Raw genomic sequence first — 25,332 nt, 5'->3', positions numbered from 1 at the left:
ATGAGGAAAAAGTGAAAAAAAAATGACTTTAAAGTAAAAATGGCAAAAAATGACGAAAAATTAATAAACATGCATTTCTGTATTTGGTCCCCCTGTGTGTGGGGGTGGTAGAATAATACCCACGCCATCCCCTGTCTGTCGTAAGAGGCGACTAAAAGGGTCCAGGGGCTCACAACTTGGTTAGCGTGGGTTGGCGACCACGGGCCTCTTAGCTGAGACCTGGCATTGCTTCCACTTACTTGTGCCAGGCTTCTCACTTTCATCTATCCTATCCGACCCCGCTTGGTCAACTCTTGCTCATTTCTGACCCCGACGGTATTAAAGCACTCGACGTCTAGGGAGTCTTTCATTTTCACGCCCTTCGTGGCCCTTGTCTTTCTTTGGCCCATACTTCCATTTTTCGAAGTGTCGGATCCCTTCAAATTCTTTTCTCTCTGATTAGTGTTATACAGAGGATGATTGCCCAATTGTACTTCCTCTTAAAACAATAATCACCACCACCGCCATCTGTATTCTGGGGGCCATAATCACGATTTATGTATTAGTTAGCAATGTGTATGATTCACGAATTAAAGGATGACATGTTATCAAAGTCCGGACTCTGGTTATGATAGATCTGAACTAGTTTTGCTGCATCGAGTGACGATATAATATTTGTCACACGATTAAAATCGGACATACGTGTCATGGTACTGCGATCCCTGTCGAGGATAAGCAGGAAATGCTCAGTTTAAGTGACAAGTTTGCATGATCGGGGCAGTTAAATTGACGGCAGAGGAGGAGAAGTCCACTTATAACCCACACTGCACTAACCATACAGAGCAGAACACACTGCGGTGACGCATCCCTTCGTGACTCCTTTCAGTGTTTCGTTCCATGAGTAGGTAAGTGATCTACAGAATTTTCTACGTCTTAAGTTGTGCTGAGTAGCTCAGACGGTAGTGCGCTGGCCTTCTGAGCCCAACTTGGCAGGTTCGATCCTGGCTCAATCGGAAGGTATTTGAAGCCTTGGCGTCTCCAAAAACCTTAAAACAATAATAATTATTATTTCGTTATGCCGATTCATAGAGCGCGTTGGAACTTGTTCATTGTCTTAATGACTTTCGCCCTCCTATTCTTACAAAATCTCTTCATGAACTCACTGTGTTGATTCTTCCGTTCTTATGACCATGCTGCTAGTTTTTACCACAAATGTGTGTTTATTTACCCAGGTCTTGAAGACTTCACGATTTTTCATTCTGTGTTCCCCGATGTTCAGTTCATTCAGGTCTCTTCTTGTTCTCTCCAGCCAATCTATTCTCCTGTTTTGGGAATTTATTACATTGAATAACCTTTTTGTGAGTCTATTATTATCCATCCTAAAAATGTGTCCAACAAATTTCAAACCCCCAGCATTGATGAAACTACCTGTGTAACTATAGAGGACTGCAGTTCGCCTTTTGATCAAAATTCCATTTTGTTGAATGGGGTCGACAATTTTTCTAGAAATGTTATGTTCTTCTTCTTTATCTGTTTACCCTCCAGGGCCGGTTTTTCCCTCGGACTCAGCCAGGGATCACACCTCTACCGCCTCAAGGGCAGTATCCTGGAGCTTCAGACTCTGGGTCGTGGGATACAACTGTGGAGGATGACCAGTAACTCGCCCAGGTGGCTTTACCTGCTATGCTGAACAGGGGCCTTGATGGGGGTGGGAACATTCGAAGGGATAGACAAGGAAGAGGGAAGGAAGCGGCCGTGGCATGAAGTTAGGTACCATTCCCGGCATTTGCCTGGAGGAGAAGTGGGAAACCACGGAAAACCACTTCCAGGATGGCTGAGGTGGGAATCGAACCCACCTCTACTCAGATGACCTGCCGAGGCTGAGTGGATCCCATTCCAGCCCTCGTACCACTTTTCAAATTTCGTGGCAGAGCCAGGAATCGAACCTGGGCCTCCGGTGGTGGCAGCTAATCACACTAACCACTACACCACAGAGGCGGACTCTTGTTTTTCTTTCTTTCTTTCTTCATCTGCTTACCCTCCAGGGTTGGTTTTTCCCTCGGACTCAGCGAGGGATCCCACCTATTCCGCCTCAAGGGCAATGTCCTAGAGCGTGAGACATTGGGTCTGGGGATACAACTGGGGAGGATGACCAGTACCTCGCCCAGGCAGCCTCACTTGCTATGCTGAACAGGGGCCTTGGTGGGGGATGGGAAGATTGGAAGGGATAGACAAGGAAGAGAGAAGGAAGCGGGCGTGGCCTTAACTTAGGAACCATCCCGGCATTTGCCTGGAGGAGAAGTGGGAAACCGTGGAAAACCACTTCCAGGATGGCGGAGCTGGGAATCGAACCCACCTCTACTCAGTTGAGCTCCCGAGGCTGAGTGGACCACCTTCCAGCCCTCGTACCACTTTCCAAATTTCGTGGCAGAGCCGGGAATCGAACCCGGGCCTCCGGGGGTGGCAGATAATCACACTAACCACTACACCACAGAGGCGGACCTCTTGCTTTTCAATATCTGCAATTTCAGAATGACCTCTTAAAATTATGGTTTCTGATGCTTAGAACTTCCGGTAGAATAACTGTTTTGTAATGTTTCAATTTATCATTACGTGACATTACTCGTTCATTGTAGTGTATTATTATTATTATTATTATTATTATTATTATTATTATTATTATTATTATTATTATTATTATTATTATTATTATTACGGTAATATCGTGAATTTGCAGAGGTGTAATAAGATGTCGGTGTGAATGGGTGGACAGAGAAAAGATCATATCATAATTTTTTTTAAACAAAATTTGAAATTGTATTTCTTTCCGTCCGCCTCTGTGGTGTAGTGGTTAGTGTGATTAGCTGCCACCCCCGGAGGTCCGAGTTCGATTCGCGGCTCTGCCATGAAATTCGAAAAGTGGTGCGAGGGCTGGAACGGGGTCCACTCAGCCTCGGGAGGTCAACTGAGTAGATGTGGGTTCGATTCCCACCTCATCCATCCTGGAAGTGGTTTTCCGTGGTTTCCCACTTCTCCTCCAGGCAAATGCCGGGGTTGTTAACTTAAGGCCATACTCGCTTCCTTCCCTCTATCCCTTCCGATCTTCCCATCCCCGCAAGGCCCCTGTTCAGCATAGCAGGTGAGCCCACGTGGGCGGGGTCCTGGTCATCCTCCCCAGTTGTATCCCCGTCCCAGAGTCTGAGCTGCAGGACACTGCCCTTGAGGCGATAGAGGTGGGATCCCTCGCGGAGTCCGAGGGAAAAACCGACCCTGGAGGGTAAATAGATAAAGAAGAAGAAGAAGTATTTCTTTCCCCCTTTTTTTTTTTTTCTGACCTTTAACTTTGTTCAATAATTTGAACGAACAACAAATAATAGTTAAATGGAAAAACAAAGAGCTCGTCAGCTCTGACCACAACAGTGAGTCAAAGTCACACATGGAGAAGGTTCTTGATACAATAGTTTACAAATGAATGACCGAGCTCGATAGCTGCAGTCGCTTAAGTGCGGTCAGTATCCAGTAATCGGTAGATAGTGGGTTCGAGCCCCACTGTCGGCAGCCCTGAAGATGGTTTTCTGTGGTTTCCCATTTTCACACCAGGCAAATGCCGGGGCTGTACCTTAATTAAGGCCACGGCCGCTTTCTTCCAATTCCTAGGCCATTCCTATCCCATCGTCGCCATAAGACTTATCTGTGTCGGTGCGACGTAAAGCAAAATAGCAAAAAAAAAAAAAAAAAAAAAAATGAATGAGTATGGAAGCTCTAAAGAATAGAGTCCTTTCAAAGGCACCAGTTTCTTATCCGAATTTGACCCTAGATCAAGTCTGAAAACAGTGTTTACTGTCATATCAGTTTGGCAGTCTATTACACCCTCGTCCATAATTAATGACACTTTAAACATAGGCAATTGGTGCCCATTCTAAATGGTCTTAGTGTTCAAAGGAAATCGGCCATGAACAAAATGCTAGGAGGCGAAGCACTTGCACTCCTTTTGAAATACACTTTGAATAGCACTTAAAATCCTATATGGGCTTATGGCCCGAAGTTACGGGGGCTAAGCCTATGCTACAGAGGGTGGCTAGATGGAGAAAAAATAGATTTTGAAAATCATAGTCAACCCCAATATTCAATGGGAATTAATAGAGGGTGAAAACTCTTTATTCCCTAAGTTACATCTTTCCCAGCAGGGATTAGAATAGAGTCCTTAGACTTGCCTGAAAATTTACATTTAAACAGCGGTATTATACTTTAGAAATTTACATTAAGGAAGAATTTTGAAATCTTCCCCTCAAGTTAACTTTTTGGAGCTATCACATTTTTAAAAGACGTCTGCCATTACATTGAGATGATGGGCCTTCCGACGACGGGCAAGACTGCCCCCGCCTCCACTAATACCGTATGCACTCTAGACTGGAGAGATGAAAAAGACCACATGCCCCAAAAGCTCGCAGCTTTTATAGCAGAGGGGAAGTTCCAGCACTCTCTAGGCAGAATGCCTCTACACACCCCCAATTATAATTGGCTACAAATATATATATACACAAATATCTGATTGGCTAATAATTTAAGGAAGAAGGAAACCGTAGTAGCGCTGACAACTTCAGCAAAAGAAAAAAATCTACAAACTCTTCAGATTAACAAACACATAGAATTGAATTTTCCCTTGAAAATTAACTGTCCGTCCTCCCACCAGAGGGGGCACATAAGTCGATAGTAGAGGAATCTGAAGATTAAAGGTCCAACTTCTTCTAATACATAATTTCAGATTGATAACACAAATGGCCTTCTAAATTGCGCTCACTTTTAATCCACGGAGAAGGTGTACCTCTAGTAAAATTATTATTATTATTATTATTATTATTATTATTATTATTATTATTATTATTATTATTATTATTATTCATGTTGTTGTTATACCGGGGGTACACCTTCTCCGTCCAGTTAAACTGCACGCCTTCTATAACGCCATCTACAACCTGTGACAATAAAGTTCGGTGAATGAAGTCAGAACGGTCGATCCGGCAACACTGGCGACACACAACGCTGCACCTCCGTAGCAGCAGGTTTTGACCACCTGCTCCCAACGTTGTTCAGTTGAGCATCGTGTGTGTGCCGTGTAAGACCTGTTTGACTCAGTGCGTGTTTAGTGCGTTGGTTCTGAACTGCGAACAGGAACATGAACGACCAAAAGATCAATGTACAGTTTTGTTTTAAGCTTGGTAAAACACCGAAAGGAAAGCATGCGATGCTGGTACGCGTTAATGAAGATCAAGCACTGTCTTTGAAGTGTGTGTACGAGTGATTCGCCCGTTTTCGAGGAGGCCGGGAAAGTGTTTCTGACAACCCCCGTAGCGGAAGACCGGCGACCGCCGTCAGTGACGAAAATATTGAGAAGGTGAGGACATTAATCACGAACGATCGGCGATTAAATGTGCGCTTGACAGCGGATGAACTGAAGATTAACCGTAAATCCGTGAGACAAATCGTTATCCAGAAGTTGGGGAAAAGGAAAACGTGTTCTCGCCTTGTGCCGCATCACTTGACTGACGATCAGAAGCAGGCATGATGAGAGGCTTCACAGAATTTTGTCGAAACGGCGGAAGCGACACCAAATTTCTTGAACTGTATTGCCACTGAGGATGAAACCTGGTGTCTCAGGTACGAATCTGAAACGAAACGGCAAAGCATGGAATGGCGTTCTCCGGGATCCCTTCGTCGGAAAAAGGTCAGAGCCAAAAAGGCATGCATCAAAACGATGCTCATCACCTTTTTCGACAGTCAAGGCATTATCCACAAGGAATTTCTACCTGAGGGAACGACGTTGACTGCTGCACGTACATTGACATTTTGACCCGTTTCATGAAACGTCTACGCAGGGTACGACCGCAGTACGCACAACAAGTTTCGTGGTTTTTTGTCCATGACAACGCTCGCCCACACACAGCCAATATCGTTAAACAGTTCATGGAAAAAAAGGGGGTGGTGCAACTTGATCATCCCCCATACTCGCCAGATGTCAATCCTCCAGACTCCTTTCAATTCCCACGACTCAAACTCGCTTTGAAAGGAAAGAGATTTGACAATATTCCTGACATCCAACGAAACGTGACGAGCCTTTTGAACACCATCCCAATGGAAGCTTTCTTGCAAAGTTTCCAGGACATTCATCGCCGATCTCAGAAGTGCATAGTTATGGGAGGGGACTATTTCGAAGGACAGTAAGGTCACTGCCGTGCATTGTTCATCTATGTTGATAGTACAGGACTATTCACCGAACTTTATTGTCACAGGTTGTACGTTATTGAACTTAAACTAACGTAATGCAACTGTTAGATGTCTCTACCAGGCGCGTATTTTCCTTGCATGCGTTATAATAACGAAGAACTGTCTGAAGTACGATTTAGGTTGTTTCAAGTCAGGTATTAACGATTTTATCTCTCAGAAGTTCAAATGTTCCGCGCAACTATACTAGTTCTGTTGCTTGACGACGTGTGGTGCTGGTGTAGTCTCGTCATCTATTCCACTCTAGAAAGAAAGAGACAGCAAATCGAGAAGTTAAGGATGTAAGGCATTCAATCTTAAAATTGCAATCGGTGGCAGACATAGTTCTGTAACCCTCCGAATGATGTTGCTGCAAGTGAAACTTGGGCAACCGAGCTCGATAGCTGCAGTCGCTTAAGTGCTGCCAGAATCCAGTATTCGGGAGATAGTAGGTTCGAACCCCACTGTCGGCAGCCCTGAAAATGGTTTTCCGTGGCTTCCCATTTTCACACCAGGCAAATGCTGGGGCTGTACCTTAATTAAGGCCACGGCCGCTTCCTTCCCACTCCTAGCCCTTTCCTGTCCCATCGTCGCCGTAAGACCTATCTGTGTCGGTGCGACGTAAAACAACTAGCAAAAGAAAAGAAACGTTTTCAGACTTTGTCACCGCATACATGTGCTATCCTCTGCCATCTGTTAGCAACTTGGAGAAAGTCGGCATGTCCAAGTTTACAGCGAACGGGTCCCACGGATTTCCCCCTAGCGAGAATCCAACGTGACGAAAATGAAATGACCGGTGCCACTGGGGTAACTTACCTCCAGTGCTTGAGTTGTGACTGACTAGTGAGTTCATTCATTGTGTGTTTTGCTGTTTCTGTGTGCTGTTCCTGTGTTATTCGTCGTTTTCGGTGTTTTATTATATTTTTTGCATTAACGACGGATGGGTCTAAAACTGATATACTATTCTAAATCTGTTTTAAAAGCCATTTATTACCCATTCGTTTGATGAAAAGATTGAAATAGTTAAAGCCGGGAGACTTCTCCCTTCCCTCGCAAATTTAAAAACAGAGAACAAGAATTGTGTTCACACGTTCAATCCAGAAACTTACAGTAAAACTGTTTTGCTCTGCGGCTCTGATTCACTAAACAAATTATTCTGTTGGCCTTGCTTATAGTTTGTTGCTGAAAATTTCCCTTTGAACAGCAAGAAACGTGGATATGGACATCTAAACAATCTGCACACTGCTAATGCGAGGCACGAGAAATCAGATTGTCACATCCACGCATGGATATCATTAGGTACCTGTGGTAAAACTAGGATAGATTTGAAGTTGGATAAGCAGAAGCAGGAAAATGTTCTAAGGCACAACGAAGCCGTTAAGAAAAATAGCGAAATTCTAAAAGAGCTGACTGCGGTGACATGCTTTTTGGGAAAGCAAGAATTACCATTCCGCGGACACAATGAGGCTAGTGAATCCAACAACAGAGGGAATTACATAGAAATAATAAAACTGTTAGCCGAATTTGATGAAAAATTAGACAGTCACTTCACAACAGCGAGTGTATTTACAGGACTCGATCAACTCATTGAGAACGATTTAATTCAAAGCATCTGCACCGTAATGACCGCTGAATTAAATATTCAGGTTGGGGAAGCTAAATTCGTAGGAATTATGATCGATGAGACTTCTGATGTTTCGAACTTTTCACAGTTACCTATTGTCCTCAGATACGTTTATAATGGTGTTGAAAGATTTGTTGGTTTCAATAATGTGAGTTCTCATGGGGCAGCCAATGCATTGATGAGACTTGCGATTGTCTGGATAACTTTGACTGCCGCGAAAAGGACGTTGCGCAAACTTTCGATGGAGCGACGGTGCTTGCAGGTCAGCTGAATGGTGTGCAAGCTAAGTTAAAAGAAGTAGGCCTAGTTCCTGAGGCTGTATTCACCCACTCCTACTGTACGCTCACAAGCTTAATTTAGTTCTCTCTCAAGCCGTGTCATGCACAAAATAATGTCGTATATTCTTTGCAACAATGAGTGGTTTTGCGACATTTTTTAGCAATTCTTCTAAGAGAACTAACCTGCTGGACAGTATCCTTTAAGAAGAGGTTTCGTAAACTAGCTCCAACAAGGTGGAAATATTAAAGCCGTTAAGTACAGACCAACGCGGAATATCGTGCTCCTCTCCAAGAGCTTTACGAAAGTATTTTGGAGGAACCTGGGAACTGGGATAACAATACGATTAATGAGGTAAGCGGGCTTCTCGCAAAGTTAATGGAATTTCAGTTCAATTTTCTTCTGAATATTTTTAGTGACATATTTTTATTGACTGATGTTACATATAACATCCTTCAATCTAAGACCCTAGACATTGCATATTGCACCAGAGAAGTGAATTCTTTACAAATTAAAGTATCTATAATGAGAAACAGTGGATTTGCTAACATCTGGGACAGAACAGAAAAGAAAGTTGATCCACCAAGGAAGAGAAGAAAGGTAGAAACTTTATTTTCGGTTAAAGTTGAGTAAGTTATAGGGGAGTTTACCTGGAAATACATGATATTATTCTAGCACATTTAAATTATCGCTTCTGCTCATTTGGAAATCTGCCCTTCATTGAAATGATGATTGTAATTTTTTTCTGACGATTTTCCTGAAGAGCAATTCAGTAAATTGATTGAAGTTTATGGAAAATATTTTTATATGGCAAGACTTAAATTGAATTGGGGGCAATGTTCACTTCCGAACAAATAAAAGATAAGACTGTGGCTCAAATCTAGAAATTCCTAGTGACCAGTGGTCTCCACAGCAGTCTTCCCAAGCTTTATAAGTTGTGCACGTTGATTACAACTATTCCCGCTACATCATCATCTGTAGAACGCTTTCGCTGCCCTAAAGCGAATAAAATATTTCGCCCGCAATTCTCAAAGTCAAAGTCGTCTCTCTGCATTAGGAATGGTGTCTATAGAAAAGGATCTTCTTGTTGAGATGAAAACTCGTGAGGACTTCTACAGTGACGTCACCAAGAAATTCTGCAAAAACAATCACAGGATCGAGTTCATCTACATGTAATTAGGGAGAGTAGAATTGAAATTTATTTAATACATTATGTTACTGTATGGCTACTAGTTACATGCCTCAGTGGAGATTCCAGGATACGCCACTGGTCAGTACCATCGGCGTAAGTACCCCCTCTGGCGTGATTAAAAACAATGAATACTTAAGGGAAAGTTGATTTTCTGCGTTGGCTAACCTTAATTTTTGAAGATTGTTTTGTTCTTGTGTCAAGGTTGTCAACACTTTTGCGCCCCTCCAACTCCTGTTTATGTCAACCAATCAGAAATTTTTGTGAATATCTTCTGTAACCAATTAAAATTGGGGCTGTGTACAGGCATCCAGCCTATCTGTAAAGAGTTCTGGAAACTTCCTCTCGAAATACGATAAAAGTTGGGCGCTTTAGAACTGTACCGTCATCTCCATCGCTCCGGTTCATTGTGTGCGGCGTGTACTTAGGGGGGAAGGGGCCGCATGTCGGCGTTCGGAAGGCCCAGCAACTCAAGGTGATGGCAGAATTTTCTTAACATGTGGCAGCTCCGGAAGATAGCTTGAGGGGAAGGTTTCAAACTTCTTTCATTCATGTAAAGTCCTAATTTCGTGATTTTCGGGTAGTCTGAGGACTCTGTTCGAATCCCTACCGGGAAATATGTAATGTAAGGGAACAAAGAGTGATTACCTTCTGTTGATTCCCATTCAACTTGGTATGGAGTGACTAAAGTTTCTAATCCTCTAAAACTCTTAACACACTCTTGGAATTTATGTTTTTCATTTAGTCACCCCCGCGTAGAATAGGCTTACCCTCTGTGTCAGTGGGCCATAAGCCCACGTAGGGTTTTAAAAACTTCTAGAAAGGGTGCAAGTGTATCGCCTCCAACCCTTTTCTTCATGGCCAATAATGTTCAACCTTTTTCTTTTTACATTAAGGCCATTTAGTATGGGCACTTATTGCCCCTGTTTATGTTCCGTAAAATATAGTGAAAAACTGTTGGGCAGAAGATAAGCCCCAAAACAGGGGTAAGTGATTGTAAATACCTTATTTGAAGATTTTCAGGTATAACCTTGTGCACTATAAGAAATGTATGCCTCTGAGAGGCTGGATTGTATTAATTTTCGAGCTCAGACTCCTAAGTTATGCAAATAAATGGAGCAAACATGCTCTTATAAAATAGTCTACCTGTTTCAGAGCTATAATGCTCATCCCTTCGTGTATTATCATGTTGATAATTCTCTCTAGCTTTGTACCTGATTGTTGGACTTTAAGTCATTGTTATTGGAGGTGATGAGCTCATTATTATATTGTTATTGATAATTCATATTTTCTATTTATCAAATTTTAAAGTAAAAAAGGATAGAATAAAATTTCAGAATTTCGTGCATTAATGCTCTGGTCAATTCCGTGTCCGCCCATTCACCCGTCTGTGACCCATGATATTTCCGTATCAATTATTATTATTATTATTATTATTATTATTATTATTATTATTATTATTATTATTATTATTATTATTATTATTATTATCATCATTTCATTCTTAATCTGTTTACCTTCCAGAGTTGGTATTTCCCTGGGACTCAGCGAGGGATCCCACCTCTACCACCTCAAGGGCACTCACATGGAGCGAGATAATTGGGTGGGGGTTACAACTGGGGAAGAGGACTATTATTATTATTATTATTATTATTATTATTATTATTATTATTATTATTATTATACCGGAGGTACAACAGCTCCGTGCATTTCAAACGAGCGCCTTTTAAAAGGCCATCCGTGAAATGAACTGTGAAACTTGCAGTGGAAAATGTTTGAACGTTTATCGGCAGATGTCTATACTGTCGACTTATGTGCTCCCTCTGCACAGTGCGTAATTTCAGGAATCTAGCCGCCATAAATCGTATCTCGGAAACTTATGGACCGCCTTACATGAAACTTAGTATGTGACTGCTATTATTGGAGATAATTAAGTGTGTGGTCAATCAAGAACAAAGAACAAATTACTACGCCAGGAATAGAATTAGTAATCTTTGTTATTTTAATCATTTTTCGTTATAGCTTTAAGAAATTAAATAGATGTTAATAGTGTGACATGCTGTTTAGTATGTTTAAAACAGATACAGGAATACATGTACTTGCCAAACAATTTATTCATTAGATGCAGTTACATCAGAATCGCTATCGTCACTGTCATTATCCCCTTCGGCAGAACCAGATACAGGAGGCTCAGACAGTAAGTTGAGAACTTCTCGTGAAAGCGGAATCAACTTCCTCCTCCTTGATTTCCCTAAGCTGGTAATATAAGGGTCCGATGATACAAGCAGTCTATAGAATTTCCTATTATCTTTATTCCTGGTCTCCTGGGCTTCCTCGGAGAGTTGAGCAATAGGCATAATACAGTATCTAATGACCTCCTGTCCATGACCCAAGAGTTTGTGCAAAGTTACAGGCATGTAGTGCGATTTGTATGTTTGTAAGTACAATTGTATAGTTTCCTTTGCGTACATGCCAAATGTCACTTTATCAATGACATACCTACACGAAAGAGTTTCTACGACGACATGTAGATGGTTTATTAAATTTATGTATACTCCAGTAATATCCGTAGAAGTGGAAGCCTCTCTGAAGAATCTTCTAGCGGTTTCCATCATTGGTATTGCCAGCACTTTGCTTCGGATATCAACCAATAGAAGCGTTTCTTCCCTGAACTTCTGTGGTGAAGTCATCTACAGTATTTATTTATTTATTGCATGTGTATTTTAGGCTTTAAATCAGTGCGTAAATGTATTGTGTTGAAAGAGAGTTATGCGATAAGCCTAGGTGCGTGATTTTTTCTTTAAGATTAATACTGTGATGTTTTGTAGTCATCTGCAGTATTTATTTATTGCGTCTGTTTTCTAGCTTTCATTGTCTAGATAAATGTATTAAATGCAATTAAATACATCCCAAAAGTGGCTCCTGTAAACCCCACGTCACCTTTAGTTCATAAAAGTAATTTGTAACTTAGTTTATTCAGCCTTTTGTCTTGAACTTACATACTGAATTTCACAAATTTATGTGCCGCCGTTTTCCCGTGATGGCGTTCAGCGGAGCCGTTTGATATGGCAACCCTGTTGTCATAAGAGCAATACTGTTTTCTTAACATGGAATGAGCTACAGTACTGGCAGGCTCATCCTGACATTGTTGTGATGCACGTCCTTCTGCAAGGCTCATTCTCTGCTCGAACCAACTTTTGTTGTACTTCAGCAATCTGTCCCTTTTTCTACTATATTTTGTCCAGCGTGATCGAATTTTAGCACACAAAATACAGACAGATTTCTTTATTGACTTGGATATATCCTCGGAACAATATTCAAAGCCTAAATGTTCAATTTCAACATTCGCAGTATCATCGTTCTGCTTATATTCCCTGCTGTTCCTCAACAGCTCGAAAAACGACCTCCAGGTTACAGTGTACATGGCTTGTGAAAAAAATTACTCTCATGGTCGCGCCTGGTCGCAGCAGAAAGTGACAGTTTTCTATTCATTAAAGTATAGATAACTCATCCAAAAGACTTTCATTGCGGAAATCAAAGGCAATCCATTTTGAAAGTCAGCTCAAATTTGTATAATTAGATAGTGCTTGGACACCGTGTACCTGAATTTTAAGTGCATATTCCGGACAACAATATAGTAATTTTCAGAAAATGCTACATGCTATATAAAATACATACCTTCGTCTAATATAATCACATTGCAAGCTAAAGAAATATTTTGTTCTGACGTCTTTACTGAGCACTCACATAATAATAACTGCGCGCTCACCTCGCCAGAATATGATGCCCTAACGGAGGAGAGCCACTTTAGGCCTTCGGTGAGAATAGATAATCAGACAGCGCGACTTTTCAATATTTAATTACTGTACCCAAGAGTCTTATAAACACGACTCACAGAAAATGTGCACCAAAGACAAGGGTTAAAAATATCATTTTTGGCCGGCTGGTTGCTAGAAATTACCCACTGTGCTCTGGTGCGAAGATGAACAATTTATTTTCAAAGTAATTTTGTGTGTAAAGGTTTCCTAAACTGAAATGTTTGTAGATTGTTTTTGGTGTTCTAAGGTTTCTAGCACTTCTACCTTTTCCCGCCGGCTTAAAAAAATTAACCAATAAGGATTTTTTATAATTTACCAATAAGAATTGTGGGTGTGTCCAGGGCTTCGGCCCAGAGTTTTCTGGAACCTTCCTCCCCGCTATAAAAGCTGGGACTTTTCGGGCCACCGAGCTTGATAGCTGCAAACTAGGAACTCTGTAGTGTTTTCATCATCATAACCATCATCTCTAAGTACGAAATAAACCCACATGAAGAATGTTTAACATTAAAATATCAATGAATTTTGTTAATAACACGCTTACTAATCATTACACTTTTTTTTCAAATTTCTTTACGTCGCACTGACACAGATAGGTCTTATGGCGACGATGGGGTAGTAAAGCACCAGAAGTGGGAAGGAAGCGGTCGTAGCCTCAATTAAGGTACAACCCCAGAATTTGCCTGGTGTGAAAATGGGATACTGAAAACCATTTTCAGGGCTGGCGACAGTGGAGTTCGAATCCACTATATCTCGAATGGAAGCTCACAGCTGCGCGGCGCCCCTAACCACTCGGTCAACTCGCTCGGTCAAATAGTACCAGCAGAAGTTATGTGGTCAACGGCCTTGTAATAATACTCAACATGGCTTAGCTGTGTTGATACTGCTACACGGCTGAAAGCAACGGGAAACTACAGCCGTAACCACCTCCCGAGGACATGCAGCTCTCTCTGTATGAATGATGTACTGATGATGGCTTCCTCCCGGGTAAAATATTCCGGAGGTAAACTAGTCCCCCATTCGGATCTCCGGGTGGGGACTACACGAGAGGGGGCGATCATCAGGAAGATGGATACTGACATTCTGCGAGTCGGAGCGTGGAATGTTAGAAGTTTGAATCGTTGTGGTAGGTTAGAGAATCTGAAAAGGGAGATGGATAGGCTAAAGTTAGATGTAGTTGGTATAAGTGAAGTACGTTGGCAGGAAGAACAGGATTTTTGGTCAGGCGACTACCGAATTATCAACACGAAATCAAACAGGGGTAATGCAGGAGTTGGTTTAATAATGAATAAGAAAATAGGGCAGCGGATAAGCTACTACGACCAGCATAGTGAAAGAATTATTGTCGCCAAGATAGACACCAAACCAATGCCCACCACAATAGTGCAGGTCTATATGCCTACTAGTTCAGCGGATGATGAAGAAATTGAAAGAATATATGAGGAGATAGAAGATTTAATACAATATGTAAAAGGTGACGAGAATCTAATTGTGATGGGAGACTGGAACGCAGTGGTAGGCCAAGGAAGAGAAGGTAGCACAGTAGGAGAATTTGGATTGGGACAAAGGAACGAAAGAGGAAGTCGGCTGGTTGAATTCTGCACTGACCATAATTTAGTCCTCGCCAATACTTGGTTCAAACACCACAAACGACGGCTGTATACGTGGACGAGACCTGGAGACACTGGAAGGTATCAAATAGACTTCATTATGATTAGGCAGAGATTCAGAAACCAGGTGTTGGATTGCAAAACTTTCCCAGGAGCAGACGTGGACTCTGACCACAACTTGTTGGTCATGAAATGCCATCTGAAGTTGAAGAAATTGAAGAAAGGAAAGAATGCAAAAAGTTGGGATCTAGACAAGTTGAAAGAAAAGAGTGTGATGGATTGTTTCAAGGAACATGTTGCACAAGGACTAAATGAAAAGGCCGAAGGAAACACAGTAGAGGAAGAGTGGAGAGTCATGAAAAATGAAGTCAGTAGGGCTGCTGAAAAAATGTTAGGAAGGAAGAAAAGATCAACTAAGAATCAGTGGATAACTCAGGAGATACTAGACCTGATTGATGAACGACGAAAATACAAGAATGCTAGAAATGAAGAGGGCAGAAAAGAATACAGGCGATTAAAGAATGAAGTGGATAGAAAGTGCAAGGTAGCTAAGGAAGAATGGCTGAAGGAGAAGTGCAAGGATGTCGAAGGCTGTATGGTCCTGGGAAAGGTAGATGCTGCATACAGGAAAATCAAAGAAACCTTTGGAGAAAGGAAATCTAGGTGCATGAATATTAAGAGCTCAGATGGAAAGCCACTTCTAGGGAAAGAAGACAAAGCAGAAAGATGGCAGGAGCATATCCAACAGTTGTATCAAGGTAACGATGTAGATAATTTTGTTCTGGAACATGAAGGGGCTGTTGATGCTGATGAAATGGGAGACCCAATTTTAAGGTCAGAGTTTGACAGAGCTGTGAGTGACCTAAATAGGAACAAGGCACCTGGAATTGATGATATTCCCTCTGAATTACTGACTGCCTTAGGAGAAACCAGCATGGTAAGGTTATTTCATTTAGTGTGCAAGATGTACGAGACAGGAGAAGTCCCATCCGATTTTCGGCAGAATGTTGTTATACCTATTCCCAAGAAAGCTGGTGCTGACAAGTGTGAAAACTACCGCACTATTAGTTTAGTATCTCATGCCTGCAAAATTTTAACACGTATTATTTACAGAAGAATGGAAAAACAAGTTGAAGTCGAGTTGGGGGAAGATCAATTTGGCTTCAGAAGAAATGTAGGAACACGTGAAGCAATCCTGACTTTACGTCTGATCTTAGAGGATCGAGTGAAGAAGGACAAGCCCACGTACATGGCGTTCGTAGATCTAGAAAAGGCATTCGATAATGTTGATTGGACCAGGCTATTTATGATTCTGAAGTTGATAGGGATCAGATACCGAGAACGAAGAATTATCTACAACCTGTATACAAATCAGTCTGCAGTGATAAGAATCGAGGGCCTTGAAAAAGAAGCAGCAATCCAGAAAGGAGTGAGGCAAGGCTGCAGTTTGTCCCCTCTCCTTTTCAATGTTTACATAGAACAGGCAGTAAAGGAAATCAAAGAGAAATTTGGAAAGGGAATCACAGTCCAAGGAGAGGAAATCAAAACCTTGAGATTTGCGGATGATATTGTTATTTTATCTGAGACTGTAGAAGATCTCGGGAAGTTGCTGAATGGTATGGATGAAGTCTTAGGTAAGGAGTACAAGATGAAAATAAATAAGTCCAAAACAAAAGTAATGGAGTGCAGTCGAACGAAGGCAGGTGATGTAGGAAATATTAGATTAGGAAACGAAGTCTTAAAGGAAGTAGATGAATATTGTTACTTGGGTAGTAAAATAACCAACGATGGCAGAAGTAAGGAGGACATAAAATGCAGACTAGCACAAGCAAGGAAGAGCTTTCTTATGAAAAGAAATTTGCTCACTTCAAACATTGATATCGGAATTAGAAAGATGTTTTTGAAGACTTTTGTGTGGAGCGTGGCATTGTATGGAAGTGAAACATGGACGATAACTAGCTCAGAAGGAAAGAGAATAGAAGCTTTTGAAATGTGGTGTTACAGAAGAATGCTGAAGGTGAGATGGATAGATCGAATCACGAATGAAGAGATACTGAATCGAATTGGTGAGAGGGGATCGATTTGGCTAAATTTGAAGAGAAGAAGAGATAGAATGATAGGACACATCTTAAGACACCCAGGACTTGTTCAGTTGGTTTTTGAAGGAAGTGTAGGTGGCAAGAACGGTAGGGGTAGACCAAGGTATGAATATGACAAACAGATTAGAGCAGATGTAGGATGCAATAGTTACGTAGAAATGAAAAGGTTAGCACAGGATAGGGTGGCATGGAGAGCTGCATCAAACCAGTCTATGGACTGATGACTCAAACAACAAATTTCGAATTGTATCCTTAATCAGCTGGTATTAGTGTTTCATAATATCGATGCTATATTTTAAAAAGACACCCGAGGATGTAAGAAGTAGTACTTGTTCGTAATATCCACGGCCCGCATTTTGATGACCTAACAAATATCGAAAATGACCTAAAATCCTCACAAAAGATTTAAAATGTGTGAAAAATGACCGAAAAATATAAAGGATTTTTTTTATTATTTTAGTCCGTTTACCGTCGAGGGTCGGTTGTTTCCTCAGATTCAGCGAAGGATCCCACCTCTACCGCCTCAAGGGCAGTCTCCTGGAACGTGAACCATTTGGTCGGGCATGAACTGTGGAGGAGGACCAGTACCTCGCCCATGAGGACTCAGCTGCTGTGGTGAAGATTGGCCTTATAGGGGATGGGAAGTTTGAAAGGGATATGTAAGGAAGAGGGAAGGAAGCGGCCGTGGCCTTAAGTTAGGTACCATCCCGGCATTTCCCTGCAGGAGAAGTGGGAAAACCACGGAAAACCACTTCGAGGATGGCTGAGGTGGGAATCGAACCCTCTCTACTCAATTGACTCCCCGAGGCTGTGTGGACCCCGTTCCAGTCCTCGGACCAAATTTCAAATTTCGTGGCAGAGCCTAGAATGGAACCCGGGCCTCCAGGAGTGGTAGCTAGTCACACTAACCACTACATCACAGAGGCGGACAGGAATACACATATTTACTCAAAATATTAAATACGTGCGTTATCCACATTACCCTTAACTCGTAATGAAGTGAATAAATTCGTAAGTGTTTTCAAATAATAATAATAATAGTAATAATAATAATAATAATAATAATAATAATAATAATAATAATAATAATAATAATAATAATAATAGATACAGAAACGCGTGACAACATAATTAGTCCTCTTTTAAAAGGCAGTTGTTACAAGCGAAATACGTGAGCATCTATCTGTCATCCACTGATATTCTGGATACTACTTGTGTGTCGCGACCCACTTGTTGCTGAATGGTAAATCTTTAACTACTGCCCCCACTCTGAAGAAATTTTCACTTCCATCTGTTTCTCTGTCCCTAAAATGTAAAATTTTGGCTCACCCAACAACCTAGCGTTTTATTTTTCGCTCGTTTCTCTGGAAGAAGTCATTTTTCTGAGTTAATGTCCAACAATCGGGCCCATCATAGTAAGAATTATTTTCCTCTTGAACTGCAATAAATCTGTCAGTACTTGGGATGTTTTCTTCACATCCCCTTCGTTCGCTGTTCACAGGTTCAAGAGAAGGTCCAAAAGAATAGTCATGTTTTCTGTTACTGCAAACTGATACAAAATATTTCACTTCTCTAACTTGTGAACCACGTGCACCCCTTGCTCCTACAAACTTGCTTGACTCGGCAGTACAAAACAAGTGTTTATACTTTTAAAATTATTTAAAAACAACGCAATAATTTAGATGTAAACATAGGCTAGTTGTTTGCTGCTACGTTGGCATTAACAGCACTTGGTGCATTATGGATACTCTTAGATTGTCCTTGGCAACAACAGTTCGTTTTCAGAAGGGTGGGGAAACCAACGGCTACTCTATTATATTCCAGTAGCCAAAAATGAGGAAGGATAAGACAAGACTGATAATTTGAGGTTGGCAGTGTACAGAATCTTCAAGCATGTGCTCGTACGCATTATATCTATAAAAACGTACTGTAACGAAAGCGGACAAATAAGCTTGATTTTAAGCCATAAGCCAACACTTCACAGGAAATAAGACAGGAATATTTCGAATAATATCCAATACATTTCTTGTTTCTTTCGAGAAAAGGGTCGCAGTCCACACAAAAAAAAGCACTGAAAACAATTACTTGCTTACAATTACCTTACGGGGAACTGAACCCGCAGAATTTCTTGTAAAGCTTTCGAATGGTCAGCCCCTTATATTAGCCTAATCTTAGCTGGTTGACACAATAAGGGAAAGTGTGGTAGAAACTAGTAATATTTCCACTTATCTCCTTAATATCACTGCTGTAAAAGATGAAGAAACTCCTTTGTTACACGTTGGAGGTGGTAATTAAGACTGCCTAAAGATTGTTCCTCCGATAGACGTCTAAAGACTCATTGTGTTGCCGCAGTTACAGTACAGTTATAACAAGCAGTCATGCACGATATGTTCACTCACAGAAACTATGGGCAATAGTACAGAAATTTCTTAAGAAATATGGTCCATATAGCTTACAGCACTGTATTTACTGGGAAAAAATTATGAGCAATATTTCTCGTATAAAGATTACATCACAGACATAATCTGAGATGAAGAATTGTGTCAGAAAAAAGGTCATGGACATACAAATGAAAGGTAACAATATTTCAAGGCGTGTCTAAAGCGGAAAGGCATTCCCGGAAGAACCGTAGGTTGCTAGTGAAAATGTTGCAACCTTGCATAACGCGCTGCTGTCCTCAAAAATACGAAAGTCACGAAAGAATCGATTCACTCATTCTATTTTCGTAGAACACATTTATGATATAGGATTTTTTTTTAATCTCAGGAAAAGTCATGAAGGCTCTAGGAGGGGTGCAAGGTAAAGGCTTCCACAAGCTGCAAGGAATTCAGTCCATTCGATAATGTACTCATTCATTCAGAATGAAATGTTCTCCCCTTAGCTGCTGGGTTCCGCAGCGGTAGCCTGAGAGCATCCATTTATTTCATTTCATTTCATTTCATTCATTCATTCATTCATTCATTCATTCATTCATTCATTCATTCATTCATTCAATCAATCAATCAATCAATCATTAATGAATGCTCTCTCCCCAGTCGGCGGCTATCCGTGACTAGGTGGGAAGAGTTTTTATTCATTTCTTCATGCACGAACACAATTCAATCATGACATAATTCATTCAGTAATTCATGCAGTCATTGATTCATTCAATTCATTCATAACGAATGTTGTAATTAATTCTAGGATAATTGTGACACAGAAGTAAGCAGTAATTCAACTTAGACAGGGTAAGATTCATGTTGTCCTAGACTTCACAACACTGTTAACGTATAGGACAAAAATTTATTATTAATTAATTTTAAAAAATGCAATTTAGAAATTCGGTGGAAATATATATAAATAAAATCGTTACGACCGTGTGTCTCTAAATTGACTATTTTGGCGGAATTTTTATTCAGTTATCCGTTTCAGGTGTAATAATGACAATTTGCATAATTTTTAGCTTTGGTGTCTGTTTGTCTGATTTCTTATAACTTGAAAACTACTGGATATATTTCTACCATTCATATTTAGAATCCACATGTCCTTGGGTAGGTTTTAGGGCAATATTGTTTCTAAATCCCTGAAATGACTGGGGGTTTATACGAAACCGAAACAGTGATTTTGCACCCCCACAAAATATACACAACCAAACTTAAGGGAAATCTATCTGCCTTAATGGAAATAAATTTCTAAAACATTTTTATTATTAGCATAACTTCGAAACGAGGATTAATAAGGGAGATATCATTAAGGGACTGTTTTTCACTCTAAGTTCGAGCGGACATTTGTTAAGCCTTTTTGTCGATTTGTCTGTTCGTCCGTTTGTTTGAGTTCTTACAACTGGGAAACTACTCTATATATTTCTACCAAACTTAATGTCTGTCCTTGGGTAGGTATTAGTGTCAATATTATTTCTAAATCTCGGATTGGTTTGGGGGTTTATACGAAGTCGAAACAGTGATTTTACCCTCCCACAAAATATACACGATCAACCTTAATGGAAAACTACCAGCCTTAATGGAAATCAATTACTAAAAATGTTTTTCTCATGTACACCTTTTCGATAGAAGGATAACACCAGGATTGGAGAGGCAGGTTATTATTCTTTGTTTTGTTATTTCGTTGTGTATAACTTCACAATGGTTGTACATTTTGCCGTTTCGCCGAGGAGGCGTGTTTAATAGGGTTTATTTGCAACTATTCAATATTTTATGTTTTATTTCAATGTTTCATGTTTTCTATTTTGCCTTTATTTGGTTTTGACTACATGCTATCTCCGTAGGGATTAAGGTTGCAAAACTGTAAATCTGGAGAAAATAAAGATACTGATACTGATAGGAGTTATCGTTAATAGATTGTTTTACAGGCTGTCATGTAATTTCAAGCTGGGTTGAATGGTTACCTAAAGAGCCAGTTTACTCTTTTCGAAGGACAGATAATAAGAGAGGTTATCATCAACGATTGGTTTCATGAATCTTCCGCCACAGTGCCACTTCCCCTTTCAGATGAACAACAATATGTAACAGAGAATTAGTTAGAATTACGCACAACTTCGGACCAGGAACCGTATCGTTATAAACACTGTGATCTACCCCATTCTCTGTCTCCACTTTGTTTAGCTTTATCGTACTTCACGTTACAGCCACGTGCTTTAGTAGAAGAATGTCAGTTTAACATGCCGTATTCAACGTTTGAATACGCGCATGTAACTTCGCATGGATTCATTAAGGAATCGTGAAATCGATCACCTATTCCCGTGCGAAGAACGGGTACATTTGCTAGTAGTTAATAAGTTTAATTGTAATGTTTAATGTTCAGTCGAACCTCCCTTCTGCGGACACCGTCGGTGCCGAGGAAGAATGTCCGTTACGAGAGGTGTCCGCTAAAACAAGTTTGTAAAAATAATCGAACATTTTAACAGCAAAGAACATCCACCGTAAATATAAGCATACACATCTTTGTTTTTATTATTCCAAGTATTTCATAGAGAGTTATTATAATGAGTGATTTTACATCATTTACAAACATTACAGCTTCGTGAAGTAATCGTGAAGCTTCGCAGCGTAAATTTTAGCACATGTTTTCTTTTCTTTTCCTTCTCAAGTTGACTACCTGAGCTCGACCTTATCAGAGACAATCCTAGTTATGAATAGAATGATGCAAGAAGGGAAGAAAATCCCCAGATAACTTGTGAGTCAACAGACTCTGGCAGCATTTCTGGGCAATTAGAATTTTCGGAATATGCCTATACACCACTAGGTAGAACTGAATTCCGATGTACCTTCTTTCCCCTTGCACTCGAAATAGTACAAACATTCAAAAAGGATTTTCTTATGTCTGAAGAATGGTTTTAAAAGAAAGGATGGCATGTGGTCCGGCGTAATAAATTGTCCTGCAACGTGTAAAGGGTCCGCTTAAGTCAAGTGGACGGGACAAATGGCGATGTCCGCTGTCCGGAGTTCGAGGTGTCCGCTTAAATGAGGCCAATTTAACACTTGTCTTATGTAAAATAAGATCGGTTCCGATGAAAATTGTCCGTATAGTGAGGTGTCCGCTGAATAATGGTGGCCGTTAGAGCAGGTTCGACTGTAGTAATAGATAAAGAAAAAGTAATAAGGAAAAGAATGCATGTATCGAAATACATTCTCGATTAAAATAAATGATTACTCCCTCCCCAATTTCAGGAAATCCGAAAATGGTGGATGGGAGTGGGATCGTAAAGAATGTGACAGGGGCCTGCCTGCCAAAATAAAAATTCACGCCCCCCCCCCCCCCCCCGAAATACAATATAAAACCTATGAATAACTAATATGAATTTAATTATAGCAGGTAGAAGTAAGGCAATATATTGTCAAGTTATATGAATAAAGGGATTATTCGTTCTTGTAAGATTAGTTTAATAGGCTTTTTGACTGTCTCAATAGTTTAACGGCTAAACTGCTGAACTGCCAACCATGAACCACTTACATGTTAGTGCTTTAATTGGTTTCATTTTTCAGTAACTTCGACCTATACTCTGCAGCCGATACCGAGGTCTCAGTTATAATAATTTATATGATTACAACACAGATAATAAAAATGTTCAAATAAAGTGCACTACACAACAAGAAAGTATCATTTTATAATTATAATATGATATTTTGGTATCAATTTTCACTGCTGCAATTATTTTTAAAGAACTGGGTGCTGGTGTTTTTGAAGAGCGTCTCGCGGTGTTGCTAGAGACTCTTTACAGCTATGTTGTGTTACACTCAAGACAATAAACTGCTGATAATGAAACTAAGTGGCAATTCCTCTACGTACAAATTGTAAACCTTGTGTTTTATTTTAAATTCATTTTCCATTTAATTTGTTCAGAGAAGATGATTACCTAGTTGTACTTCCTCTTAAAACAAAAATCACCACACCACTCTTTCGGCTGATTCTATAAAACCTGACCATTTCCATACAGAATGGCATTAGACTAGATATACAACCTGTGACGACAAAGTTCGGTGAATGAAGTCAGAACGGTCGATCCGGCAACACTGGCGACACACAACGCTGCACCTGTGTAGAAGCAGGTTTTGACCACCTGCTTCCAACGTTGTTCAGTTGAGCATCGTGTGTGTGCCGTGTAAGACCTGTTTGACACAGTGCGTGTTTAGTGCGTTGGTTCTGCACTGCGAACAGGAACATGAACGACCAAAAGATCAATGTACAGTTTTGTTTTAAGCTTGGAAAGAAACCGAAAGAAACGCATGCGATGCTGGTACGTGTTTATGATCAAGCACTGCCCTTGAAGTGTGTGTACGAGTGGTTCGCCCGTTTTTGAGGAGGCCGGGAAAGTGTTTCTGACAACCCCCGTAGCGGAAGACTGGCGACCGCCGTCAGTGACGAAAACATTGAGAAGGTGAGGACATTAATCATGAACGATCGGCGAATAAATGTGCGCATGGCAGCGGATGAACTGAAGTTTAACCGTAAATCCGTGCGACAAATCGTTACCCAGAAGTTAGGGAAAAGGAAAACGTGTTCTCGTCTTGTGCCACATCACTTGTCTAACGATCAGAAGCAGGCACGTTTGGAGGCCTCACAGGATTTTGTCGAAACGGCGGATGCGACATCGAATTTCTTGAACTGTATTGTCACTGAGGATGAAACCTGGTGTCTCAGGTACGACCCTGAAACGAAACGGCAAAGCATGGAATGGCGTTCTCCGGGATCCCCTCGTCGGAAAAAGGTCAGAGCCCAAAAGTCACGCATCAAACTCGCTTTGAAAGGAAAGAGATTTGACGATATTCCTGACATCCAACGAAACGTGACGAGGCTTTTGAACACCATCCCAATGGAAGCCTTCTTGCAAAGTTTCCAGGACATGTGTCACCGATCTCAGCAGTGCATAGTTATTGGAGGGTACTATTTCGAAGGACAGTAAAGTCACTGTCGTGCATTGTTCATCTATGTTGATAGTGCAGGACTATTCACCGAACTTTATTACCACAGGTTATATATTATTTTTTCGCAAGGAGTCTGCGGGGTCCCTTAAATGCCCAGGCCCCCCTACATTGGAGGCCCTGCAGACCCTAACGTTACGCCCCTGGATGGGAGTATTCTATTCTATTCTATTCTATTCTATTCTATTCTATTCTATTATATTCTATTCTATTCTATTCTAGTCACTAGCTAGAACCTCGCACTTGATGGGTTAGAGTAGTTTGCTCTATGCAAGACCGTCTTTGCCCCCAGGAATTAACCAGGCACTCATTTTTATGATAGGATGAGTAAACCGCAGGGCCATGAGCACGTCCGGAATTGAAAACTCGTTTCTTAAATTCTTTGATTTCCTGATGAGGAGTCGAATCCACGTCCTTCCAAGCGAACCGAGTACGCCTTTACCGCCTCGGCCAGATAGTCCATTTTATGATCCCGCTATAATAATAATAATAATAATAATAATAATAATAATAATAATAATAATAATAATAATAATAATAATAATAATAAAGACAGGGATCAGACAAGATGATCGCTTATCTTCATTACTGTTCAATCTTGTTCTAGAGAAAGTAGTCCGAATTTGGGAAAAGGAAACAAAAGGGGTTAATATCGGCAAACTAGTTGAAGATCAAATTCACATCAAATGTTTGGCCGTCGCAGATGATCTAATAATTCTATCCAATAGGCAAGAAGCAATTCAGTCCCCCGAAAAACTCCATGCAATTGCATCTAAGTATGAACTCCTAATCTCATGAGAAAACCCGATACTTGAAACGATCTCCTCGATACTTAGACAAACAACTTGTGATAACTCAGTTTGGCAAAATCCCTCAGGTAAATAATTTCAAATTAGGGGAAATCATCCCAACATCCGGACTAAATCGTGAAGTAAACAGAGAGAGAATTTCTAAATTATAAACAGCCTATAGAATCACATGGAGCAGGTACAACAAAAAATCATATCTCTTAACTCTAAATTAAAACAAAATAACATTGCATTTATGCCTGAAGCATTATA

General features: G+C 40.6%; 1 protein-coding gene across 1 annotated transcript in view; it reads left to right on the top strand.

The window, feature by feature from the left end:
- The first annotated feature begins 750 nt into the window (after positions 1-750).
- Positions 751-25,332, top strand: part of LOC136874282 (uncharacterized) — a 102,846-nt gene continuing 78,264 nt past the window's right edge. The window contains exon 1 of the mRNA XM_067147913.2: positions 751-884. The gene's annotated coding sequence lies outside the window, so the exon portion shown is untranslated. The remainder of the gene's footprint in view (positions 885-25,332) is intronic.

The sequence above is a fragment of the Anabrus simplex genome, chromosome 5 (assembly GCF_040414725.1).
Source record: "Anabrus simplex isolate iqAnaSimp1 chromosome 5, ASM4041472v1, whole genome shotgun sequence".
NCBI lineage: Eukaryota > Metazoa > Arthropoda > Insecta > Orthoptera > Tettigoniidae > Anabrus > Anabrus simplex.
This window is presented reverse-complemented; position numbering and strand designations above follow the sequence as displayed.